General features: G+C 46.6%; 1 protein-coding gene across 5 annotated transcripts in view; it reads right to left on the bottom strand.

Moving 5' to 3' along the window:
• CAMTA1 (calmodulin binding transcription activator 1) overlaps positions 1 to 25,296 on the bottom strand; it is an 868,926-nt gene that overhangs the window by 270,852 nt on the left and 572,778 nt on the right. The gene's annotated exons all lie outside the window — the stretch shown is intronic.

Below are 25,296 nucleotides of genomic sequence, written 5' to 3'. Positions count from 1 at the left end.
AATTATTATTATTATTACGGACTCCCTGTATTTACCAAGTCACCGTGTGGGGAGCCGAGAACTTTACTGGAGCTGGTTGGACTGAATTCTGGTTTGGCAGAAGTTTAAGGAGGTGGGAAGCCAGAGGAGGACCCCATAGAGGCTTTCGTGCCAAAACCCTAGAGGGTCATGGCTGAAAGGGCGACTGAGAGACCTCGGCTTGGGTCTGGGGACTCAAACTGTGTGCAAGGAATTCATTCTGAGTTGACAACTGAAAGCATTTCCAAGTAGCCCATAGCCTGGAGGGGCTAGGACCCAGGGATTAGGGCAACCACCTTGAAGATTTGGGATATTACCCCTGAAATGGTGAAGCCCAGAGAAGTTTCCTTCTCAAGTTGTGGTGAGCAGTCTTGTCGTGGGCTCAGGACCCTTCAGATTCAGTCTAACTGTGGAAGGTGGGACACCCTTGTTGGGGCCAAGGGATGGAAAAAAGGTTTGGAATGCATAAAGGGAAGGAGAGAAGGGGGAGAGTAGAAAAATCACTGTCCAGGGCAGGTAGTGGTAGTAGTACTGGTAGTAACAGAGTCCATCCTTGCCCCCTGCTCGAGCAATTTCGTGGCATACTGGATAGAGAACAGACCTGGGAATCAGAAGGACCTGGGTTTTAAACCCAGCTCTGCTACTGTCTGCTGTTTGACCCTGGGAAAGTCACTTAATTTCTCTGTGCCTCAGTTACCTTCTCTGTAAAATGGGGATTCAGATTGTGAGCCCCATTTGGGACAGGGGCTCTATCCAATCCAACTAGCTTGGATCTACCCCAGCACTTGGCACACAGTAAGCACTTAACAAATATCATAAACAAACAAAACCTGAAACTGAGTCTAAATTCCCACCAGTTTATTCTTTCCCAGTACTTAGTACAGTGCTAAGCACACAGTGTGCACTTAATAAAAACTACTGCTATTTATTAAGCACTTTCTATGTGCTTAACACTTCACTAGTAGTAAGCAACAATCGTGGTGAAGTGGCAGAGATCCGGACTAGGATCCAGAGGACCCATGTTCGAGTCGACCTGTGCTCCTAACATGCCATGTGACTGTATCTCAGTTTTCCCATCTGTAAAATGGGGATAATGATGATACCTGCCCTCTCTCCCTAAATCACAGGGTTGTTGTGAGGGCTGAAATGAACTAATTAATGTGAGAACACTTGGCAATAAAAGTGCTATAGAAAACCAAAGTATGATTAATAGTTGTAATGATATTTATTGAGTACCTGTCACTCCCTTCTGTGTCACCCTGGCACTTGGATTTGCTCCCTTTATTCACCCCTCCCTGAGCCCCGCAGTACTTATGTACATAGCCATAATTTATTTATTTGTATCAACATCTGCCTCTCCCTCTAGACTGTAAGCTCACTGTGGGCAAGGAATGTGTCTATCAACTGTTATATTGTACTCTCCAAAATGCTCAATACAGTGCTTAGTACACTGTAAGCGCTTAATAAATATGATTGAGGGCAGGGAACATGTCTACCAAATCTGTTATATTGTACTTTTCTAAATGCTTAGTACAATGCTCTGCACACAGTAAATGCTTAATAGATTTGATTGACTGATTATCCCCTTATCCCCTTGTTTCTCAAGGATATGCCAGGAAGATTCAAGATCACTGATAAAGCAAGAAAACCCTAAAAGACACAAGCAAGAGAAGAAGGAAGAAGAGAACTAAGAGAGAGAGAGAGAGAAACGTGCTGTGCTAATGGTACTCTGATTTATTGAGTCCAGTGAAAGCTTAAAGGGAGAAGAATCCAGGGGCAGGGGAAGGAAGACAAAGAAACAGAGACAGAGACAACCTACAAAGAGAGACAGAAGGCAGAGTGAATTCAAGAGACCCACAGCAAGAGACAGATGGAGTAAGAATATGAGAGAAAGGCAAACAGGTAAAAAGAGGAAGAGATCTCTTAGGCCCCAAATCTTGTTGGACTGAGGCCGGGAGTGGTGGGGGCCCTGAGATATGGGGGATTGACCAGATTGATGCTGGGCTACCAGCATGGTCCTGGGGTCAGGGAGCTGGTCATTCATTCATTCAATTGTATTGAGTGCCTACTGTGTTCAGAGCACTGTACATAGTACTTGGGAGAGTACAATATAACAATAAACAGACACATTCCCTGCCCACAATGAGCTCCCTGTCCGTAGAAGATGAAAATGTCACAGAGACTCAACGAGCAGGGAACCCCGATCAGCTGCAGCTCTGGTCACGATGGCTGGGAAAGGGACACTGACTCAATGTGGTCCACTAACCTGCTACAGACCGGGCTCAAACCAATGAGTCACAGGAAACCTCAGGGTCTGGGGGACAGGGGCGAGGCGTGCACCCTCCAGCAGTGGCTACCACTTCCCCTTCCTGCAGGTTTTCAGCTGCGGTAGAGAAAGTCAAGTAGAGACCAAGTCCAGGAGAGACTCCCAACAGGTGTTCTGGCTGGGCTGAGATTCCAGATAACCCAGGCAGGAAACCAGCCTGCTTCCTCCTACCCTGTTAGTAGGGAGCCAGCTGCTGTGGACAAAGGGCCTTCTTTCCCTGAACTTTCCCAGAAAAGAGATGCTGCCGGGTCCAGGCTCTCCTGGTCTCTGGGGTTCCCCGTGAGATGGGCCCTACTCCCACTCCTTCACTTTTTCTGTGCTTCAGGATTTCCTTGGTCTAGAAGCAGCATGGCTAGGGAATCTGGGACCAGGACGGGCACTGTCCCTGTCCCTGGAAGCTCCACGGGAGGGTGGCCCCTTTCTTGGCCACACTGTCATAGGGAAGGCTCTGAAATCCAAAATAGCAACTCTGCTGGGGATGAGCACTCATCAGCTTTCTGCTCTATCCATCAATCAATCAATGGTATTTATTAAGAGATTACTGTGTGCACAGCATTGCAATAAGCACTTAAGTACAATAGAACAGAGCTGGTAGACTCTTTCTCTGTCCACAGCAAGCTTACAGTCTAGAGCTTACACTCTTGATGCCAAAGCAACTCTGGTGGCAGCGCCTGGGGATTCAGACCATCCTGATTGGTGGTGATGGGTCAAAGTCACACTGAGAATGAGCCCCGGGGGGATGGGCACTGTGACCCGATTATGTTGCGTTTATAAATAATAATAATAATTTTGGTACTTGCTAAGCATTTACTATTCATTCATTCATTCAATCGTATTTATTGAGCGCTTACTGTGTGCAGAGCACTGTACTAAGCGTTTGGGAAGTACAAGTTGGCAACATATAGAGACGGTCCCTACCCAACAGTGGGCTCAAAGTCTAGAAGGGGGAGACAGAGAACAAAACAAAACATATTGACAAAATAAAATAAATAGAATACATATGTACAAACAAAATAAATAGAGTAATAAATACGTACAAACATATATACATATATACAGGTGCTGTTGGGAAGGGAAGGAGGTAAGGTGGGGGGGATAGAAAGGGGTAGGAGGGGGAGATGAAGGAGGGGGCTCAGTCTGGGAAGGCCTCCTGGAGGAGGTGAGCTCTCAGTAGGGCCTTGAAGGGAGGAAGAGAGCTAGCTTGGCGGATGTGGGGAGGGAGGGCATTCCAGGCCAGGGGGATGATGTGGGCTGGGGGTCGACAGTGGGACAGGCGAGAACGAGGCATGGTGAGGAGATTAGCGGCAGAGGAGTAGAGGGTGCAGGCTGGGCTGTAGAAGGAGAGAAGGGAGGTGAGGTAGGAGGGGGCGAGGTGATGGACAGCCTTGAAGCTGAGGGTAAGGAGTTTCTGCCTGATGCGTAGGTTGATTGGTAGCCACTGGAGATTTTTGAGGAGGGGAGCAACATGCCCAGAGCATTTCTGGACAAAGACAATCCAGGCAGCGGCCTGAAGTATGGATTGAAGTGGGGAGAGACAGGAGGATGGGAGATCGAAGAGAAGGCTGATACAGTAATCCACACGGGATAGGATGAGAGCTTGAACAAGCAGGGTAGCGGTTTGGATGGAGAGGAAAGGGTGGATCTTGGCAATGTTGTGGAGGTGTTACTAGGTGCTAAGCACTGGGGTAGGGACAAGTTAATCAGGTTGGACACAGTCCCTGTCCCTCATGGGGCTCACATTCTTATCCCCATTTATGGATGAAGTAACTGAGGCACAGAGAAGTTAAGTGACTTGCCCAAGAAGATATGAGGCAGAGTCAGGATTAGAACACAGTTCCTCCGGACTCCCAGGCCTGTGTTCTATCCATTAAGCCACACTGCTTCTAAGAGCTTAGCACAGTGCACCTGGCACATGCTCAATAAATACTAAGAGTACTACTGAGGTGCCCTGAGAGTCCCTCGGTCTCATGTGGCATTGCTCACCTATTTGGTGCTTCACAAATTTGACATTCTGCCCAGTGTTGCCTAGCTGGTCACGCCAGGCCTTTAGATTGCCACACTGAGCCCCCCTAGCCTCAAGGCGATTCCTGACCTTTACTCTCATGACCCAGCCAGGGTGGCATGTACTACATGCCACCTTTTAGACTGTGAGCCCACTTTTGGGTAGGGACTGTCTCTATATGTTGCCAACTTGTGCTTCCCAAGCACTTAGTTCAGTGCTCTGCACACAGTAAGTGCTCAATAAATACGATTGATGATGATGATGATGATATGTGGGTAGGAACTCTTCCATCTTGTCCTTACAGGGGCACATGATGCAATTCAGGTTTAGGTTTTTTTATGGCATTTGCTAAGCGCTTACTATGTGTCAAACACTGTTCTAAACACTGGGATAGGTACAAGCTAATTAGGTCTGACAGTCTGGGGCTCACAGTCTAAATAGGAGGGAGGCTGGGTACCTCCATTTTACAGTTTAGGAAATTGAGGCATAGAGAAGTTAAGTGACTTGCCCAAGGTCATGCAGCAGACAATTGGCAGAGCCAGGATTAGAACCTAGGTCTTTCTGACTCCCAGGCCGTGCTGTATCCAATAGGCCTTGCAAGTTCTCCAGTTGGTAGTTCACACAGCCTGATTCCCTGTCAGACGAAGCTGTGGACCAGCTCTTGACTCCCTTGACCTCCCACCTCCCCTGTCCTCTATGAGGCAATGTCAGCCATATTATAGACCCTGTTGTTGTCTCTCCGGACAACCAATCCTGGAAATAACCTTCCACTTCCTTGTTTCCCTCCCTCTAGGGGCACGCTGGCTCTGCTCCCTGGGACCTTTCGGGAAGGAGACAGAAGCTATTTGCCGCTGCTTTGCTTAAGTGCATTTTAATAATACATCTCGCCTGGCAGAAGGGCCATGGGAGGGAGCTGGCTGAGGTGGAGGCTCGCTCTGAAAACAGGCGGCGAGAGGAGGGAAGCATTGCAGCCGAAGATTTGAAAGACCCTTTGTTACCGCAGTCTTCCTGCTCTGGTGGTTGGGTTTTAATGAGAAAACGTCCCTTCTGCTGGGTTGACGGGGTTTAACTTTCAAGGAGCCTGATCAATAGTGGCTGAGGCCAGCTAATTTATTAAACTGGGCAGTTCACGCCTTCCATTCGTGCCCACTTCTCTCTCCTCCTCTGTTTGCCTTAAATTTTCAGTCTTTTTTTGGCAGGCAGGATGGTGCTGGATGTTATGCTGAGTTTATCTTCACTTTTCCAGGGAGAGATGGAGGAAGCAGCAACATTTTTTTGGATGTTTTTTCATGTTTTTTAAGCACTTACTATGTGCCAGGTATTGTACTAAGCATTGGGGTAGATACAAGCTAATCAGGCTGGACCCTGTATATGTCTCACTTTCATTCATTCAATTGTATTTATTGAGCGCTTACTGTGTGCAAAGCACTCTACTAAACACTTATGAGAGTACATTACAATTAAGAGACACATTCCCTGCTCACAATGAGTTTACATGGGGCTCATGGTCTTAATCACCATTTTACTGATGAGGTGACTGAGGCACAGAGAAGTGAAGTGACTTGCCCAAAGTCACACAGCAGACAAGTGGTTTAATCCAAGTCCTTCTGACTCCCAGGCCTATCAACTAGACTACGCTACTACACAACATCACTGGCTTGTCCTAATCACACCTAATGATGTCACAAAGGATGTCACCAAGCCTCAGCTGCCCTGCCCCTGGGAGCTCCGCCCAGTTAGGCAGAGGATCAGTTCCATTAAGAAATATTCCTTGGAACATTTGGCTTGCCAACCAAATGACCAAATTCAGCTTCCTAGATTTAACTGGATGAATAAGGAGACTAAGAATAATCACATCCTCCCCCTACGCTGGAACTCCTTCCTCCTTCATATATGCTAGACTATCACTCTCCCTACCTTCAAAGTTTTATTAAGATCACATTTCCTTCAAGAGGCCTTCCCTGATCAAGTTCTTTTCCTCAGCTCCCTCTCCCTTCTACAACATCTCTGAACTTGAGTCGGTGTCGTTTGGGCACTTGATATTTGCCCCACTCGCAACACCACAGCACTTAAAATTTTTTGAAGATTATAAATTATTTACTCATATTAATGTCTGTTTCCCTCTCTAGACTGTAAACTCATTATGGTCAGGAAGCATGTCGGACATCTCTGTTATATTTTCCCAAGTGCTTACTACAGTGCTGTGCACACAATAAGTGCTCAATAAATACTATTGATGATGGAGACGATGAAGTGCTTACTATGTGCCAAGTTCAGTATTAAAGGCTGGGATAGAAACAAGATAATCACCCTTCCCCACATTTGGCTCACAGTCTAAGTGGGATGAGGATTGTTCTTCCTGATTTGTAAGTTCCTTTCATTAATCAATCCATCAATAGCATTTATTGATCACTCACTGTATGCCGAACACTGCACTAAGCACTTAATGAAAAGAAGCTATACATCCATACATCTTGAAGGCAATTTGCACATATTGAATGATGATATGGAAGAGGAAGAGCAGAAGCAGAAGAAAAAGCACCTACGCTTTTGGAAACCAATCAAATAATCAATTATATTTATTCAGCACCCACTATGTGCAGAACACTACACTAGCAGCTTGGAAGAGAGCAATTAATATGAGATTCAGTCTCCAACCTCAAGTATACAGTGTAAAGTGGAGCGGGGGCAGGATGGGACTGACAGACATAAACCTTTCACAAACATAGTGCTGAAAAAGTGTGGAAAGACAACTAAATAAATACCATAATATGCCAGACTATGTACAAGGGCAAAGATGCATAATTATAAATGCTAAGAGTGACTGTTGGATAGATGGGACTTGGGAAGATGAAGCCTAATCAGGGAATGCCTCCTGGGGGACGTGGCATTTCAGGAGAGCTTTGGATTTGAAGGGTAAGGTCATTAACAAACCACCAAGGGGAGGAGGTAGCCTATGCTTACTAATCAAAGAGCACCTGCTTTTCCACAGATCCCACAACCCTAATCCCGTTGACCAGGATGGGGAGAACTTTATCGATTGCCACGTGAAGATTTCAAGGAGAAATACACTGATGGGAGAGAATAACTTCAGGAAAGAGAAAAACTCCCCAGTGAAAACACTTCCTACAGACTATGAAAACAAGCACTGCCCAAAGAATCTGAAAACAAAAAAAAAATCAGGCCAGGCCTAATGAAAATTAGACAGACAGCCAAAAGGAATTCAACTTTACAAACCCCGCATGGATGTTGATTTGGTCATCAGAAACTTGGCATTTATTGAGCATTTACTGAGGGCAAAGCACTGTACTAAGTGTTTGGGGGCTACAACAATAGAGCGAGCAGACCCGATCCCTGACCTTGAGGAGCTTATAGTCTAGCAGGAGAGACAGACATGAAAAAAGAATTACAGGCAGGAGGGATGTCAAAAGCAAGGAACTCAACCGCTATCCACAGGGAATTTACAATGTAACCACTCTCTCTCTGAGTCTGAAGAAACCTGCGGAGGAATACCAAGAAAAAGGGGAAAAGCCCACAGGGGAAAGCTAGCTGTAAGGAGCTGGGGAAAGGCTAGCCCATCACTTCTGCCCCCAGTACTTGACCGAGCACAGTTATCTGTTTCCCCTTTTGCATTGGTTTTGCTGAGGATTTGTGCTTATGAGGGATTGAAGAGGATGGACTTTGCCTGGATCTTCCACAAGTATTAGTTCTGTTTTTTGCTGTCAATATATCCTACTGCTGCTGATGAGTAAAAATTGTGGCATTTGTTAAGCACTTACTATGTGCCAAGCATTGTAGAACAGTGATCGGCACATAGTAAGTGCTTAACAAATACCATTATTATTAATAATAATAATAATTGTGGTATTTATTAAGAACTTACTATGTGCCAGGCACTGTTCTTAGTGCTGGAGTACGCACAAGATAATGAGGTTGGACATAGTCCCTGTCCCTCATCGGGCTCACAGTCTTAATACCCATTTTACAGATGAGGGAACTGAGGCACAGAGAAGTTAAGTGACTTGCCCAAAGTCAAATAGCTGGCAAGCTGTGGAGCTGGGATTAGAACCCAAGCCCATGCTCTTTCCACTGAGCCATGCTGCTTCTCACTTCACTGGGAATCAAACCCAGGCCATGGCAGTGAGAATGCTGCACTTTAACCACTAGACCACTTGGGAAGCTATTAATAATAATAATATTAATGGCATTTGTTAAGCGCTATGTGTGAAGCACTGTTCTAAGCGCTGGGGAGGATACAAGGTGATCAGGTTGTCCCGCATGGGGCTCACAGTCTTCATCCCCATTTTACAGACGAGGTAACTGAGGCACAGAGAAGTGAAGTGACTTGCCCCAAATCACACAGCTGACAAGCGGCGGAACCGGGATTTGAACCCATGACCTCTGACTCCCAAGCCCGTGATCTTTCCACTGAGCCACGCTGCTTCTCAGCATTGTATTATACTCTCCCAAGCACTTCAAACAGCACTCTGCACAGTGGGTTACTGGAAACTGCTTTGTTCTTGGCTCCTTTCCTCAAGCAAAGCTAGGGGGGAGAGGGGAAGGCCAGTGTAATATATTCAATCATTCATTCATTCATTCAATCATATTTATTGAGCATTTACTGTGTGCAGAGCACTGTGCTAAGCACTTAAGAGAGTACAATAAAAGATTAAATGGACACATTCCCAGCCCACAATGAGCTTAGAGTCTATGACCTTCAGTAGTTCCAGTGGACTTTGTCCAGCCCAGGAGAGGACTTCCTGTCTGAATGAATCTCTTTCAGGGGAGATTCTAAGCTCCTCCTCATGTAAGGTACGGTCTTTTACCCCTATTGCTCAGTACAGTGCTTTGCACATGATAGATTCTTAGTGCAATGCTATTGTTGGTATGATGATGATGATTATGATGGGATAAGGGACCGCAGGAGGGGGATTCTGATTCAACACACTCATTATGAAAAGGAAAAAGAAACAAACACTCTTTAAAGACAGAGGATAATTAGAAGCCAACAGCACAAGCTTCCTGAATGGATATGAAAGAGCCCTCTATTCCCCAGACACATTTGATAATTCAGCAAACCAGAATGCTAGGAAGATTCTCCGTAATTCTGGATGGGGAGGGATGATTCCCAAGGAGATATCCTTCAAGATGAACTGAGCAAACCACTCATACATAAGGGGGTTTGGAGCTACCTTTCCCGAGAGGAGGCCCAAGTTGCCACTCTCGGACAGTTGAGCAACTCAAAAGATTGAAGGAAAGAAGAACATGGAACTGGGTCTCTAGAAAACCAAACTTATAAGCAATCTGTCAGGGGGAGGCTCACCCCAAGCAGCCTGGCTCAGTGGATAGAGAGCTTGGGAATCGTAGGTCATGGGTTCTAATCCCGGCTCTGCCACATGTCTGCTGTGTGACCTTGGGCAAGTCACAACTTCTCTGAGCCTCAACTACCTCATCTGTAAAATGGGGATTAAGACTGTGAGCCCCATGCGGGACAACCTGATCACCTCGTATCCCCCCAGCGCTTAGAACAGTGCTTTGCACGTGGTAAGCACTTAACAAATGCCATTATTATTATTATTATTATTATCAACCCCCTTCTAGCCCAGGCCTTGTCACCACTGGCCGCGGTGATAAATAACCCGCATTGGCAACTCCTGAGAAAACTGGGTTCTGATACCTTTGGGACACTGGGGCAATTTGCCCAGGACAGTACTTGCCCATCCATGCCCATTCTTGGCAAATGCCAGCCGTGCTCCAGGCTCGCCTGCCACAAGCAAGGTTCCAGAAAGATACTAGGGTTTCGGCGCTCTCCAAATTAAAAACAAATCCCGGCGTGTTCCTAGGTAAAAAGAGTTAATTTTCAATTCAAACGTGTGGGAGGGTGTCCCTGGGGAACCGAGTAATGAAGCCACTAGTGCTAGTTGCAAAACAAATAGATAAATCAATGTTTCAATTTGCTCCATGTGAGGGAATGGGCTGCCGTTGCTTAGCAATTCAAAGAACATTACTGCAGGCTCCTCATGCACAGCTATAAATGCTACCAAAGTTACCGGGTTTTGTGCCATCTTAGAATGACAACAAAACTTACATTCTAATGACGGCGGCAGTTTGAGGGCCAAAGAATGATGTGATTTCCACGATAAATCCTTTCAGATCCTTTCGGGCCACTCTGCCAATTCCCAGCTACCAGAATTATAAATCTGTGTGGCTGGAGCAGTGCGGGAAAACTACTGAGGGGATGGGACCTCCACTCCCTTGCTACAGGTGTCTGCCAGGAGGGGGGAGATCCAGCCATTTCCACACCCTATTTGTCCTCTCATTCATTCATTTATTCAATTGTATTGATTGAGCGCTTACTGTATGCAGAGCACTGTACTAAGTGCTTGGGAAGTACAGGTTGGCAACATATAGAGACGGTCCTTACCCAACAATGGGCTCACAGTCTAGAAGGGGGAGACAAGACAACAAAACAAGTGGACAGGTGTCAAGATGTCAGAACAAATAGGATTAAAGCTAAATGCACATCATTAACAAAATAAATAGAATAGTAAATATATACAAGTAAAATAAATAGAGTAATAAATCTTTACAAACATTTATACAGGTGCTGTGGGGAGGGGAAGGAGGTAGGGAGGGGGGATGGGGAGGAGGAGAGGAAATAGGGAGCTCAGTCTGGGAAGGCCTCTTGGAAGAGGTGAGCTCTCAGGAGGGCTTTGAAGGGAGGAAGAGAGCCAGCTTGGTGGATGTGTGGAGGGAGGGCATTCCAGGCCAGGGGGAGGTCATGGGCTGGGGGTCGAGAGCGGGACAGGCGAGACATGTCTCTTATGTGACATCTATGCACTTAGGCCTGTGCCCCCTTAAGCACAAAGAAGCAGCATGGCGTTGTGTACAGAGCATGGGCTTGGGAGTCAGAAGGCCATATGTTCTAATCCCACTCTGCCACTTGTCTGCTGTGTGGCCTTGGGCAAGTCACTTCACTTTTCTGTGCCTCAGTTCCCTCATCTGTAAAACAGGGATTAAGACTGTGAGCCCTAAGTGTGACAGGGACTGTGTCTAATCCAATTTACTCATATCCCCCCAGCGCCTGGCAAATAGTAATTGCTTAACAAATACCATAATAATAATAATTATTATTATTATTATTAAGAAGCACTCTGATACCCTACCCCCAGCCCTATGGCGCTTATATACTCCACTGCTTTCCCCTAACTGTAATTTATTTTAAACTCTGTCTCCCCAACTAGATTGCAAGCTTCTTGAAGGAACAGAATGTGTCTACCAACTCTATTGTATTGTACTTTCCCAAGTGCTCAGAATAGTGCTCAATAAATACAACTGATTGAATGTCTGCCTCTGACCTCTGACCCAGCATCACCAGAGCCCTTGGGGATGGGGTAGTGATTGAGAGGCTGTTGACCTGGAACGAAACTGGGTAACTGGATTGTGAGTCTTATCCGCGGCTGCAAGGGTTGAGTCAGTTTGGGGTGCTCAGTATTGGCAAAATGCCAGTCTCCTCCTGGGCCCTCTCCAGGAAAATCTTCTGAATCTTTTTGCTCTCGCAAACTCCAGTTTGCATCCGGACCCCATCCCAGTTGCCCTTGTCATTCCCACTTCACTTCCTTTCCCATAAAGAGGAAAGCTGGAGTTTCCCTGGGAAGGGACGTCATCACAGACACTTAACATGTCAATGGGGTTAAGATAGTAACTATTATCCTGCAATTAATAATTAGTGCCCTTTAGCAAAACTCAAAAGGGGAAGGGCAGAATAAGGGCATGGTGGCAGGAGTCTTCCAGTTGAAGCGGGAAGGGAATGAATGGGGAGAGGGCAAAAAGCCCATTGTTGGGTAGGGACCATTTCTGTATGTTGCCAACTTGTACTTCCCAAGTGCTTAGTACAGTGCTCTGCACACAGTAAGCGCTCAATAAATATGATTGAATGAATGAATGAATGAAAAGGACAAAAGGGAAATGGGAGTCTGCGGCATCAGCTTAGGAAATGGGTTGTCCCATGATGGCCTCCCCCCACCAAACAGACCCTGAGTTGCATGTGACACCACACATCTGACATTTTTGTAGACGATGGACCGATTCTGTACAAGTTCTCTCAAACCTAGAGCTTTCTTCCCACTCACCTCAAGTTGCTCCAGAGCCATTTTGTTCCCTTCCCGGATATGTAAGAACCCAGGCGCTGTGTCTGTGTGCGGAACCTGGGGGTGGGAGCTGTGGGGGCAGGGGGAAGGGACGGCAGTGAGAACCACACAGCAACAAAGCTGAAACTGAAAATTAAAATACAAGACAAAAAGGCATCTGGTTCTATACCCATACCAGCCAGGGGATCGTTGCAAAACTGGACAACTGGACACCCTACCAGAAAGTCAGGAATTCTCTTGATTGCACCAGGAGAGAAAGGGGCAAAGAGTGGAACATGAACCAGGGACTCCATAGTCAGTGCATTAAGGGGCAGAAATGGGTGTTCCTGTGTCAGTCCAGGGAGATGGGGAAGATTCATTCATTCATTCATATTTATTGAGCGCTTACTGTGTGCAGAGCACTGTACTAAGAGCTTGGAAAGTACAATTCCGCAACAGATAGAGACAGTCCCTACCCAACAATAGGCTCACAGTCTAGAAGGGGGAGACAGACAACAAAACAAAACAAGTAGACGGGTATCAGTAGCATCAAAATATATAGAATATATGTTCCTAGAAGGTAAACCCCAGTTTATAGTAAATAGAAGATAAACCCCAGTAACCAGGAAAAAGGAACCCCTTAGTTATTTGCATCTCATGGGTATGTTGGAGCCCTTCTAGGGGGAGCGAAAATAAACAAGGCTACTTCCAACTTATACCTGAGTGAATACCTTCCAGAATTGGCTCTGATAATAGTTTAGTCTTGACACTGTCCCTTGTTTCCCCATTTCAGAATCCCAGGGACTTGATTGGCGTTCCCTCCTGCTTCAGGGCACTCCTAACCACACTTGGGCCCCCTCCCACCTCAGACCCATCGGCCTCCCCAGCAAATGAGCATTCCCCTTCCCCTCATTCATGGTCACTCTCCTCCTCATCGGCTCCTAGGCTTGGGAGAGCCTAGGCTTGGTCTTCAGTGATTTCAAAGATAATCCTGATGGATGACCAGCCCTTTAAGAGCCTAGCCAGACTCTTCCCGTTGCCCTATCATTTCCCCTAGAATTAGGAGATGTCCCTTTCCATTTCCTCCCTGCAGGAAATGGACTCTCCGCCCTCCTCCCCCAAGCTGGGCCAGATTAATGCAGTGGCTTTAGGTGCTGCAGTGCAGTGCCCGGGCTAAGAGGGCCCCCCCTGGCAAAAATAAATCCATAATTACCTACATGAAAAAAATACGTATAAAATGTATGCTCTATGGTCTGGAGTAGAACAAATCTATTTTCCAGCATATATTATTAAAACAACTTCCTGTGATGCCCAAATTGTTATCATTTTATTTGAAATTATAAAAAAAGACGTATACAGGAACCCTCGAAAATCCAAGAGCCTGGGCTTCACAGGAGAGTTAATTTGATGCTACCCCCACAGGGGTTGAAGACCTGTCCCAGGAGGAGCAGAACCTAAGGAATGGCAGGTAGGGAGTTTGTCTGTTGATTGCTATATTGTAATAATAATAATAATGATGATGGCATTTATTAAGCACTTATAGTGCAAAGCACTGTTCTAAGCACTGTGAAGGTTACAAGGTGATCAGATTGTCCCACAGGAGGCTTACAGTCTTAATCCCCATTAAGGTAACTGAGGCCCAGAGAAGTTAAGTGACTTGCCCAAAGTCACACAGCTGACAATTGGCAGAGCCGGGATTTGAACCCCTGACCTCTGACTCCAAAGCCCATGCTCTTTCCACTGAGCCACGCTGCTTCCCCAAGCAGCATACTCTCTCAAGCCCTTAGTGCTCTGCACACAGTAAGTGCTCAATAAATACAACTGAATGAATGGAAAGTGCCATCTCTCCCATGAGCTCACCCTATTTCTTCTAGAGCAGGTGGCCTACTCAACAGTTCAGATGAAGGGCAGCACCTTTCTTATCTTAAAGAGCTGCTCTGTGGTTCCCTGGACTCACTTATGCCTCCCCTGGTGCCTCAAGGCCCTTCCTGGCTCTACCAAGGGGCCTGGGGCTATGAGCTGTGCCCCTTCCTTCCTCTCCCCCTCGTCCCCCTCTCCATCCCCCCATCTTACCTCCTTCCCTTCCCCACAGCACCTGTATATATGTTTGTACATATTTATTACTCTATTTATTTATTTTACTTGTACATAGCTATTCTATTTATTTCATTTTGTTAGTATGTTTGGTTTTGTTCTCTATCTCCCCCTTTTAGACTGTGAGCCCACTGTTGGGTAGGGACTGTCTCTATATGTTGCCAATTTGTACTTCCCAAGCGCTTAGTACAGTGCTCTGCACATAGGAAGTGCTCAATAAATACGATTGATGATGATGATGATGATGATGATGATGAGCTGTGAGCCAAGGTTGCCACCGGTCACCCCACAGGGATCTCGCATGAACTAGTTCCCGGGGCTGACCAGAGTGATTTCCTCTTTGAGGCCTGAAAGGTTAATCCCGGGACTATTGGAGGACTGGGGGTCATAGAGGAATCTGTGCAGCGGGCTTCGCAGCAGTAGTTGAAATTCCCTTCTGGGAAATGGCTGGGGCCTGAGCCTGCAGAGAGGAGCAGAAGGCTAACCAGCCCAACCCGGGCTGTCTGTGAGCAGCCAGGATGTGGGGGGAACAGGATAGACTTCCAGCTCCTGGAAGGGACCATGTCACAACCACTATCATCCCGAGGACCTGGAAGCCAGAGCACAGGGTGTGTGGGACTCACAAAAGGGATGGCCTGGTGGTTAGGGTCTGGAGGCCTATGCTTAGAAGGCCCATCACTGACCATTCATTCATTCATTTATTCAGTCACATTTATTGAGCGCTTACTGAATGTGGGCATTGTACTAAGCACTTGGGAGAGTACAATAGAGAGTACAATTAGAGAAGCAGCATCGCTCAGTGGAAAGAGCATGGGCTTGGGACTCAGAGGTCATGGGTTCTAATCCCGGCTCTGCCACTTATCGGCTACATGATTTTGGAGAAGTCACTCAACTTCTCGGTGCCTCAGTTACCTCATCTGTAAAATGGGGATTATGATTGCGAGCCTCATGTGGAACAACTTGATCACCTTGTATCACCCCAGTGCTTAGAACAGTGCTTTGCACGTAGTAAGCACTTAACAAATACCATCATTACTATTACAATACAACAATAAACAAACACATTCCCTCCCCACAACAAGCTAGGCTGCTCTGTCAGCTCGGTTCCTAAGAGCAGGTCAGGTTCACTGGCTGTGGTTTTGGGAGCTGGATTGTAGGGGCGGGTGGAGACGGACCATCCATCACAGGGACAATTTTAAGCCCTCTGCCCCATTTCTGTCGCTCTGACATCTGTTGCCATGGAAACAGGGATAGCACCGGCAGCCAAGTTGCTAGCCTGCTTGTAAATTTCAGTGGTGGCGGCCGGCCGAGCCGACGAGGGCTTCTGGCCCAGCTGGGACCCTAGCAGTGCCACGTGAGTCACGGGGCCTCAGCTGAGAAGAGACACCTAGGAGCATCACGGCATTGGGAGACACGGCCATATCTAGGCAGGACCGTTGATTCACCTGGGGCTGTAAACAACTCAGCTGCTCTTTCCCTCAGTTTCCCCCCCTGCACAATGGCGCTTTGGCCCCGCTGCCTCTTCCCTTCCTCATTAGACATAAGGGAGAACCAAATGGGTGAGGTGTGATAAAAATTACAAGGATAGTTATGTTTTTGTTAAGCATTTACTATGCACCAAGCACTACACTAGGAGCTGGGATAGATACAACATAGGTTCCACATGGGGCTCACATTCTAATTACATTCTAATAATAATAATAGTGTTCATCATCATCATCAATCGCATTTATTGAGTGCTTACTATGTGCAGAGCACTGTACTACGCACTTGGGAAGTACAAATTGGCAACATATAGAGACAGTCCCTACCCAACAGTGGGCTCACAGTCTAAAAGGGGGAGACAGAGAACAAAACCAAACATACTAACAAAATAAAATAAATAGAATAGATATGTACAAATAAAATAAATAAATAAACAAATAGAGTAATAAATATGTACAAACATATATACATATATACAAGTGCTGTGGGGAAGGGAAGGAGGTAAGATGGGGGGATGGAGAGGGGGACGAGGGGGAGAGGGGGAGAGCTAAGTACTTGCTGTGTGTCCAACACTGATCTAAGCGCTGGGGTAGATATAAGTTAATCTTATCGGACACAATCCTTGTCTCATGTGGGGCTCACATTCTAAGTAGGAGGGAGAACAGGGATCGAATTCCCAATTCACAGGTGAGGAAACTGAGGCACAGAGAAGTTAAGGGACTTGGCCAAGGTCACATAGCAGGCAGGTGGTGGAACTGGGATTAAAACCCAGGTCCTCTAACTCCCAAGCCCATACTATTTCACTAGGGCATGCTCCTTCCCATTTCTGATGAGTCTGGAGCTTTTCCAAAAGATACCTTACTCATCTGAATATACAGGCTGCTGTTTAGAAGTGTAATGAGCACCTAGAATACCATTCTGATGCAGGGGTGGAGACTGGACTTGGAAGTCAGGAAACTTGGGTTCGAGCCCCTGCTCTGCCATTGGACAGCTGTGTGACCTTGGGTAAGTTAGTTAACCTCTCTGGGCCTCAGCTTTCACATATTTAAAATTGGGATGTTACCTGCTCTCTCTACTTTAAGATAGAAAGTACCAGGTGGGACAGGGATTGCATCTGCTCTGATTACCCTTTTTATACCCTAGTCCTTAGCACAGTGCTGGGCACATAATAAGCACTTAATAGATACAATAATAATAATAATAACAATAATAATTATAATGCCTACCCCTTTCTCTACCCAATCTCTTCAGACTCTTTCTAAAGTTATTTCCTCGCCCCTTCCACCCAAAGAGATTTTCTGCCCTTTTGTAGGAGATGGCTAAGGCCCAGATCACCAGTAACAGGTTGCTTGGTGGGCGCTAGCCGAAGGGACTAAGTAAAGGGTGTTTCCCCTCCATAAAACTCACTCTCTAATCTTGGAGTTAAAAATAGAGTGGTGTTATTGATTGGGTGGGGTCTGTATAAGCAGTCAGGTTATCAGTGCTCCATTGGCAAAATGACTAGGTTCAAGTCAATCCCTCAGATAATTAATTTTTCCACGGCCTGGAGACCAGGCACTGCTGAAAGAGGGGTACAGACCAGCTCCAAGCACCGGCCTGCATGGTGCAAATGACTCACAGTGAGTTTTACAGCACCGTAATTCATCTGCCAATCAAGCCCTAACCCCCGATACGCCATTCCCTCCAGGTTCGGTGAAAACGCTGAGCCGTTCCCCGGGTAATTAATAATGTATGCAAATGGACTCCTCTGAAGGAATATTACTGTGGTTTACATGACAAGCTCAGGGTCCTAATACTCCACGTGGTCCCCAGCCCCCAGCTCAGACCAGCCACGCTCCGATTCACAGTAATTACATACCTGGAAGTGGCCAATTCCTTGGGGCTTCCACCCACCCACTCCACGGCCCTCACCTGGGCTCAGCACATAGCGACAGTCAGAGTTAGCTTCCTGCTTTCCCGGGGAGGTTGGTGGGGAGGGGGCTTCCCACCCTTGGGTTAGTGCTTGGGGAAGGCCCTATTGCCTAAGGACATGCTAAGAGCTGGTATCCCCTCTGCCCCAAGAGCTCTCCCTGCTCTGTTATTATTATTATCTTCATTATTATTAATAATACTTATAGCTGCTATTATTATTATTGCATCTGTTAAGTGCTCAGGCTCCATTCCCACTCGGTGATGCTGTGAGTCAGCCAGAAGGAGTAATGATGATAATAACTGTGGTACTTGTAAAATGCCTACTGTGTGCCAAGCACTGCATTAAGCACTGGGGTAAGGTGATCAGATCTGGGCATGGGCCCTGCCCCACACCGGGCTCAAGGTGGAAGGGCTTGGAACCTGTCCGGACTCCATCTGCGGCAGCAGCAACAATTCCTGGCCTGGCTGGAAAGCACATCTCAGAAGTTCCTGGGCTGGTGACAGGCTAGGCTGGTGACAACCTCCATCGTCACAATAACTCGGGGGCAGGATAATTCCTGCTCTTGTTAACGGAAAGTTCTTCTCACTTTGCGACAGAATCAGAATCATCGGTATGTTCCATATTTAGGGAGGCAGTGTGACCTAGTAGAAAACGCATGTGACGGAGTCAGGAGACCCAGATTCTAACCCAGCTCTGCCAAAAGACAGCTGTGTGACCTTGGGTAAGTCCCTTAACCTCTCCGTACTTTTGTTACTCTTCTGCAAAATGAGGATAAGATACCTACTCTTGCTACCTCTCAGATTGTTCCCAGGTGTTACAAGGGCTATGCCCAGTCTGACAATCTTGTATCTGCCTCTGTATTCAGCACAATATTTGACATTAAGGTAAGCCCTTAATAAACGCCATAATAAATAAATCTTTGTACTGAGTGTTACATAGATGTTGGAGAAACACATAGAAGGATAAAAAGTTACAAACCCTGCCTTCTAGGGGTTTGCAATCTAAGGGGTGAGACAGTGCTTTTTTATAGTATTTGTTAAGCACTTACTATGTGCCAGGCACTGTTCGAAACTCTGGGGTAGATACAAGCTAATCGGGTTGGACACAGTTCCTGTCCCATGTCCCATGTCCCAGTCTCATACATATATATATATATGAATATATATATTCACTCACATAATATTTATATATTTATATATGATTCACATAATATATATGATTGAAATTGTGAGCCCCCCATGGGACAGGGACTGTATCCAATCTAATTTGCTTGTATCCACCTCAGCACTTAGTACAGTGCCTGGCACATAGTAAGTGCTTAACAAATACCATAATTATTATTTATATATATATATATATATATGTATATACATATTCATGAGTGCTGACAGGAATAAAGTACACAAGCTCTAAGGGCAGGTGATGAACTGATGTAACTGGGATTTTGTGAATTAATTGGGAAAGGTATACTAGAGGAGGTGGTTTTGTAGGAGATGCTTTGAAGATGGGAACATCCTTCTGAAGGATTTGGTGGGGGATAGAATTCCAGATTGGGGGAACAGCATGAGTAAGGAGGTTGAGGAGGAAGAATCAAGAGCAGGTAGGCCTAGGAGGAGTGATGGGTGAGAGATGGGAAAGAACTTCTGGTGCCTTGAATCAATCAATCAATCAATCAATCGTATTTATTGAGCGCTTACTATGTGCAGAGCACTGTACTAAGCGCTTGGGAAGTACAAATTGGCATCACATAGAGACAGTCCCTACCCAACAGTGGGCTCACAGTCTAAAAGGGGGAGACAGAGAACAGAACCAAACATACCAACAAAATAAAATAAGTAGGATAGAAATGTACAAGTAAAATAAATAAATAAATAGATAAATAGAGTAATAAATATGTACAACCATATATACATATATACAGGTGCTGTGGGGAAGGGAAGGAGGTAAGACGGGAGGATGGAGAGGGGGACGAGGGGGAGAGGAAAGAAGGGGCTCAGTCTGGGAAGGCCTCCTGGAGGAGGTGAGCTCTCAGCAGGGCCTTGAAGGGAGGAAGAGAGCTAGCTTGGCGGATGGGCAGAGGGAGGGCATTCCAGGCCCGGGGGAGGACGTGGGCCGGGGGTCGATGGCGGGACAGGCGAGAGCGAGGTACAGTGAGGAGATTAGTGGTGGAGGAGCGGAGGGTGCGGGCTGGGCAGTAGAAGGAGAGAAGGGAGGTGAGGTAGGAGATCAGAATAGCTGATGCAGAGGATCATGGATAATTTAATATGTACAAAAGAGTTACCAGTGATTGTAAGTCCATAAATGTTGTAGCGGCACTTAAATGTAGAGGTGGTAATTGGAAGACTGTATCCTGGGTTAAAGAAAAATGAATCAGATAAATCATACGGATTTCAAGAGGGCTTTGAATATGAGCAGATTGGTGATATGGTGGATTTGAAGGGAGGAGAGAGTTCCAGGCAGGAGGAAGTGTGTGAAGAAAAGGACAGGGGAGAACAAGAATAGGGCACGGTAAGATAGGGAGCCTGGAAGGAACAAGCTGGAGTGTAGTAGAAGAGTGTGGTGAGGTAAAGGGAGAGAGCTGGTGAAGTGCTTGATGCTGAAGAGAGCAGGCAACCATAGCAGATTCTGGAGTAGTGGAGAGACATGTGCACACACAGATTTAGAAAGAAGATCAAGGTAGCAAAGTGAATTATAAACTGGAGAGGGAACTGGCTGGAGGCAGGCAGACCAAGGGAAGGAGCTAATAAAGTAGTCTATCCAGAATATGATGAATCCCTGGACCAGGGTGGTGGTCATTTTGATGAGGAGGAAGGGGTTGGAGGAAACTCCTGCATGATTTAATGACAGACATTATGAGAGCTGAAAGAGAGCAAAGACTCAAAGCAGGGTTGGGAGTTTGAGAGACAGGGAAGATGATGGTAGTGATGACTGTGATGGAAAATTTACTTGGAGTGGGTTGGGAGGGAAGTTGAGGAGTTCAGATTAAGACATACTGAGTTAGAGAAGCAGCATGGCTCAGTGGAAAGAGCACAAGCTTTGGAGTCAGAGGTCAGGGGTTTAAATTCCGGCTCCGCCAATTGTCAGCTGTGTGACTTTGGGCAAGTCACTTACTTCTCTGTGCCTCAGTTACCTCATCTGTAAAATGGGGATTAAGACTGTGAGCCCCACGTGGGACAACCTGATCACCTTGTATCCCCCCAGCACTTAGAACAGTGGTTGGCACATAGTAAGTGCTTAACAAATACCATTATTATTATTATTATTATTAGGATGTTGGCAAGGCATCATGATTATTATTATTATCATCATCATCATATTTGTCAAGTGCTTACTATGTGTCAAGCACTGTTCTAAGTACTGGGGTAAATACAAGCCAATCAGGTCAGACACAGTTCCTTTGGCCCACTTGGGCTCAAAGTTTAAGTAGGAGGCAGAACAGGTATTGAATCTCCATTTTACAGTTGGGGAAACTGAGGAACAGAGAAGTGAAGTGACTTGCCCAAGGTCACAGAGCAAGCAACTGACAGAGCAGGAATCAGAACCCAGGTTCTCTGATTCCCAGGCCTGTGCTTTTTTCACTAGGCCTTGTTGCCTCTCATATGCAGATGCCCTGGAACTAGAAGAAATGTGAGATTGCAGAGGAGGTGAGAGGCTGGGGCTAGAGAGGTAAATTTGGGAGACATCCACATAGAGGTGATAGCTGAAGCCATGGGAGTGAATGAGCCCTCAAGGGAGTGTAAATTGAGAAGAGTAAGGAACACAGAAGAGACTCTTCAGTGATACTCTCCACTGGGGGATGAGAGGGGAAAGTCAATTGAGAAAAGAGACTGAAATGCAGTGGCCAGAAAGGTGGGAAGGTAATCAGGACTGTGTCAGTAAAACCAAGGTTAGAGAGCATTTCCAGAAGGGTGTAGTTAATTATGACCAAAGTATAAGATTAGGACAGGGTAGGGTTTAGGGTGGAGACTCAGGTTTACTGCTCAGAAGGAGGCAATGGTAAATCACTTCTGTATTTTTACCATGAAAACTCTGTGGATACACTACCAGAATGATTGCAGACGGAGGTGAGGCATTCTGGGAGAGATCCATCTATGGCGTCACTAAGCGTGGGAGATGACTGGGAAGCATAAAACAAGACAAGAGCTTATTAGATAGGGCAAGGAGAGGGGTCACCGGTGATCTTGGAGAAGGTGGGCTCAGCAGAGCGAAGGGGCCAGGAAATCAGATTGTAGTGGGTCAAGAAGGGAGTGGGAGGGAGGAATTGGTACCGGTAGCCCTCTTTTGGAGGAGTTTGAAGAGAAGTGGGAGCAGAGAGATGGGGCAGTAATTGGAGGAGGCTGTTGGATCCACAGAAGGCATTTTTAGTAGAGGGGAGACAAGCACGCTTGAAGATAGAGGGACTCATTCATTTACTCATTCATTCATTCAATTGTATTTATCGAGCTCTTACTGTGTGCACAGCACTATACTAAGTGCTTGGGAAAGTATGATAAAACAATAAACAGTCGCATTCCCTGGCCACAAAAAGCTTACACTCTAGAGGGCTCCGCAGTCACCTCCACAATCTTGCATTATCTCTTCATTTCATTCATATCTATTTTCTCACTCATAACTATGGGATATTTGTCAGTTTATGACTACTCTGTTTCCCATTCAATGGTAAGTTCCTTGAGGTCAGGGGATCACACATTTTCCTTTTATCGAATGTTCCCAAGTGCCTAATTCAGTGCTCTGCACACGTGTCCAATCAATACTCTTGTTTATAGAAAATACATTCCATTATCAGTGAGCGGCCACTGATTTGAGAAGCAGCATGGCCTAGCGGCCACTTGTAGATTCCCATGAACTTGCCAAAAAGAGGGGTTCCCCGAGGGTCAGTTCTTGGTCCCCTTTTGTTCTCTATCTACACTCACTCCCTTGGTGAACTCATTCTATCCCACGGCTTCAACTATCATCTCTACGCTGATGACCCCCAAATCTACATCTCTGCCCCTGCTTTTTCTCCCTCCCTTCAGGCTCGTGTCTCCTCCTGCCTTCAAGCTCCATCTGGATGTCTGCCTGCCATCTAAAACTCAACATGTCCAAGACTGAACTCCTCATCTTCCCTACCAAATCCTGCCCTCTCCCTGACTTTCCCATCACTATTGACGGCACTACCATCCTTCCCGTCACACAAGCCCGCAACCTTGGTGTCATCCTTGACTCCATTCTCTCATTCACCCCTCACATCCAAGCCGTCACCAAAACCTGCCGGTCTCACCTCTGCAACATTGCCAAGATCCACCCTTTCCTCTCCATCCAAACCGCTACCCTGCTCATTCAATTGCTCATCCTATCCCGACTGGATTACTGCATCAGCCTCCTCTCCGATCTCCCATCCTCCTGTCTCTCCCCACTTCAATCCATACTTCACGCCGCTGCCTGGATCGTCTTTGTGCAGAAACGCTCTGGGCATGTTACTCCCCTCCTCAAAAATCTCCAGTGGCTACCAATCAACCTACGCATCAGGCAAAAACTCCTCACCCTTGGCTTCAAGGCTCTCCATCACCTTGCCCCCTCCTACCTCACCTCCCTTCTCTCTTTCTACAGCCCAGCCTGCACCCTCCACTCCTCTGCCGCTAATCTCCTCACTGTGTCTCATTCTCGCCTGTCCCACCATCGACCCCCAGCCCATGTCCTCCCCCTGGCCTGGAATGCCCTCCCTGCGCACATCCACCAAGCTAGCTCTCTTCCTCCCTTCAAAGCCCTACTGAGAGCTCACCTCCTCCAGGAGGCCGTCCCAGACTGAGCCCCCTCCTTCCTCTCCCCCTACTCCCCCTCCCCATCCCCTCCGCCTTACCTCCTTCCCCTCTCCACAGCACCTATATATATGTATATATGTTCGTACGTATTAATTACTCTATTTTATTTGTACATATTTACTCTATTTTATTTTGTTAATATGTTTTGTTTTGTTGTCTGTCTCCCCCTTCTAGACTGTGAGCCCACTGTTGGGTAGGGACCGTCTCTATACGGGAAGCAGCGTGGCTCAGTGGAAAGAGCACGGGCTTTGGAGTCAGAGGCCATGGGTTCAAATCCCGGCTCCACCACTTGTCAGCTTTGTGACTTTGGGCAAGTCACTTCACTTCTCTGGGCCTCAGTTCCCTCATCTGTAAAATGGGGATGAAGACTGTGAGCCCCTCGTGGGACAACCTGATTACCTTGTATCTACCCCAGCACTTAGAACAGTGTTTTGCACATAGTAAGCACTTAACAAATACCAACATTATCATTATTATTATTATTATATGTTGCCAACATGTACTTCCCAAGCGCTTAGTACAGTGCTCTGCACACAGTAAGCACTCAATAAATACGACTGAATGAATGAAAAAGAGAGGTCTGGAAGAGGGCTTACGGTGGGGAAGCAGAGCAGGCTTCCTGGAACAGCAGGGATAGATGTAGAAGGGGACGCACTCGAAGCTTTGTAAGTCCTTCTCTCCTTCCCACTTTTCCAAAAACCAGCAGCCCTCGGCTTAGTGTCAGAGATTTTTAGACGCAGTCACAGTCACCTAGGAAATTCCAGGCTGTTCCCAGGGTTGGCGAGGGGAGTGGGAGGCAGGGAGAGCATCCTAGTCGGAGACACCCAGGGAAAAAGGGTCACCAAGGCTCGCTTCAGTGTTTTTCAGGAGGATCCTGGGATTTGAGAAGCAGCATGGCCTAGTGGCAAGAGCGTGGATTCGGGAGTCAGAGGATGTGGGTTCTAATTCTGGCTCCGTCACGCGTGCTGTGTGACCTTGGGCAAGTCACTTCACTTCTCTGAAAATGGGGATCAAGACTGTGAGTCCCAAGTGGGACAGGGACTGTGTCCAACTTGATTACCTTGTATTTATCCTACCGCTTGGAACAGTATGTGGCACCTAGTAAGCACTTAATACCATGATCATTGTTATTATTATTATTATTTGACTCAGACACTCAAAGGGCTAATTATAAATCTGGATTACTACTGCCTCAAACCTCCTAACCTTCCCCCTTTCTCTCATACCCCTACCTGTAAAACCATCCTCTCCCTGTCACAGAGAGCTGCATTGTCAATGCATTGCATTGTCCGAGGCCATCTTGCCCAATTTGGACTCCCAACCCAACCTCCCCTCTCTAAATGCACAGCAATCAGCCCTCAACTCTGCCTTCTTCCCTCCCTAATCCCATCTCTCCACTGATCTCTCAGCACCTAATCCCCAGCCATGGATCAGATCCGCAATACACTTCCTCCGCTCCTCGATTCTTGCCACAGAGAACTTGGGAAGAAGAATCTTGGGAGGTAGACAGAGGGGACAGGTAAGAGAGA

The sequence above is a fragment of the Tachyglossus aculeatus genome, chromosome 5 (assembly GCF_015852505.1).
Source record: "Tachyglossus aculeatus isolate mTacAcu1 chromosome 5, mTacAcu1.pri, whole genome shotgun sequence".
Lineage (NCBI taxonomy): Eukaryota > Metazoa > Chordata > Mammalia > Monotremata > Tachyglossidae > Tachyglossus > Tachyglossus aculeatus.
The sequence above is the reverse complement of the archived record's forward strand: the minus strand, read 5'-3'. Positions and strand labels throughout refer to the sequence as shown.